Source organism: Megalopta genalis, unplaced genomic scaffold (assembly GCF_051020955.1).
Source record: "Megalopta genalis isolate 19385.01 unplaced genomic scaffold, iyMegGena1_principal scaffold0497, whole genome shotgun sequence".
NCBI lineage: Eukaryota > Metazoa > Arthropoda > Insecta > Hymenoptera > Halictidae > Megalopta > Megalopta genalis.
This window is the reverse complement of record NW_027476566.1, coordinates 40001-42500: the sequence shown is the minus strand read 5'-3', so window position 1 is coordinate 42500 and position 2500 is coordinate 40001. Positions and strand designations below refer to the sequence as shown.

General features: G+C 57.1%; 1 pseudogene; it reads right to left on the bottom strand.

Moving 5' to 3' along the window:
• The window catches only part of LOC143263373 (large subunit ribosomal RNA), a 6913-nt pseudogene that overhangs the window by 2110 nt on the left and 2303 nt on the right, over window positions 1-2500 (bottom strand).

The following is a 2500-nucleotide window of genomic DNA, read 5'->3' as shown; positions in this document are numbered from 1 at the left end:
GGTCTCGACGACGATGCCACCGGAGTGGATGCGTCGGACCGACTTAATTCGGATCGCCTCCTTCGCTGGTTTAACGAGCGACAGAACAGTAACCTTCGTAACTTCGCTGCTCTGTCCTTTTTCCTTCGGCGGGAAGATTTTTACCACATGCTGCGATTGTGGCCGTCTCCCCGCTTCCGGAGAAGCTCCTTTGCAGTCGACTTTGTTCACATGGGCGTAAGTCGACTGCGCGGCGTTGCAGGCCGTCTTCGGGAGAGTTCCCTTGGACGGCCCAGGTCGCATCGCACTCATTACGGCAGGACGCGCTTTTAGGTCCGCCCTGACCGCGGCGAGCTGCCCTTCGACGAAGCTATTCCGTTGAATAAGCTCCTGGACCAGCTCGTTGAGTGCCTCAACCTCGGCGAGTATCTTTGACCCGGACTCCTTATTGACTTTCGACTCAGGTCGAAAGCAAAAGGTCCGTATTTCGGACACTCGCCTAAAGGCTTCGTCTCTTACGAGATCGAGAGGCCGTACCTTCTGCCCGGAGAACGTCCCCTTCGGTCTCCTGGCCCGGTTTACTGCGGCCTTGCCGGTGGGTGCGCCCGGCTTGGCTCGCTTTGACTTTTTGGTGACGGTTTGCCAACCGTCACCAGTAGGGTCCTCGACACGCTCGGGTGCCGACTGCACCTTCACGAGTGACGTGTCTCCGACTCGTTCGATTACTTCCACGTTACCGGTGTCCGGCGTACCTTCTACCGTGGGCTCGGTTTTCACCGAGACCGCTCGCGTGGGAGTCACACATCTTTGCAAGATCACACGAGGATTGGCGATATTAATCACCTTCCCGGATCTTGTCTTTCTCACAGACGCGGGGGGACTGACAGCTGCATTTGCAGTTCCCGCGTCTGCGGCGACGGCTTCACTCCGAGTAGGAGCTGGACCCGTCGTCTTTGGACGCTTAGTTTTTTGTTCATTAATTTTATTAAGACCCATAATGTGTCTTGGTCTTTCATCCAGTGCGCTCCCCGGCCACCACCGACCCACACAATTTGGAACCCGCCAAAGGCTGAGTTAGGGCTACGCACCGAATATAGTCTGCTGGCTGGGTCGGTTTCCTTACCCAGCCCGCGTCCTCGCCCAGCAGAACCCACTTGCCCGAAGCGTGTGGTCGTTCCAAGCCGATTGACTGGACCAGGGCTGCTTTTCTCGTCCAGCCGCCCATCTAGCCGAAGCAGAGGCCAAAGGTACGTGTTGGGGACGTCTCACCCGCAGGAGAGGGCCCCCTCAGATCCCAGGATCCTCTTTTCCGACGACAAGGGTCGCCACGCACGGCAAACACGTGGGAGACAGCAGTCGGAGAGGCTGCCTCTTCCTCTCCACCACACTTCGTTCAGTTCGCTGCGTATTTAAGAACACGAGCTATCCAGCGGTACCTTTTTCGTGGAGGCTCAAGTGTGGCTAGGGCACGTTTGCCCCTTGCGGCCTGGGTTGCCCAGGGGATTGATTGCATCCCATGTATTCCTGAGCCCAGCGGAGTGTTGTCTAGTGGCGTGTTCCGCCCACGAAAAACGGTCTGAAAAACCGTTTAACGTAAACTGGGGAACTGATGCCACGAGTGACAACAGTTCCCCAGTCGGAAGTCATACAGCACATACAGTGCTGTACAAAGAACACGCCACAGCCCGTATGCTAAATCAGGGCCTCGCCATTATGCGAAGTACTACATGTACGACGCACTGACGGTCTCTAATGCCTTCATCGCCGATACACCCATCGACTCGGCCGATCAACCCTCCTACGCGAGGGCTAGTTCGGGGGTTATCTCCCGCCCTGGGTGGCCACAGACCGCCACCGCCAGTAGATAGGGACAGATGGGAATCTCGTTAATCCATTCATGCGCGTCACTAATTAGATGACGAGGCATTTGGCTACCTTAAGAGAGTCATAGTTACTCCCGCCGTTTACCCGCGCTTTTTTGAATTTCTTCACGTTGACATTCAGAGCACTGGGCAGAAATCACATTGCGTCAACACCCGTGGGGGCCATCGCAATGCTTTGTTTTAATTAGACAGTCGGATTCCCCTAGTCCGTGCCAGTTCTGAGCTGAGCGTTGAATGGCGGCCGAAGAGGACGACCGCACCGATGGGAAACGCCACGGAAGCCTCGCAGCAAGGAAGATCCGCGGGAGGCCAAGGCACGGGACCGAGCTCGGATCCCAGCCACGAGAGCCGTTCACCTCGCCCAGGCCCGGCACGTCAGCCAGACCCGCTTCCCGACCAAGCCCGACACGCCCCGCTCCTCAGAGCCAATCCTTATCCCGAAGTTACGGATCCAATTTGCCGACTTCCCTTACCTACATTAATCTATCGACTAGAGGCTCTTTACCTTGGAGACCTGCTGCGGATATGGGTACGAACCGGCGCGACACCTCCACGTGGCCCTCTCCTGGATTTTCAAGGTCCGAGGGGATGATCCGGACACCGCCGCAACTGCGGTGCTCTTCGCGTTCCAAACCCTA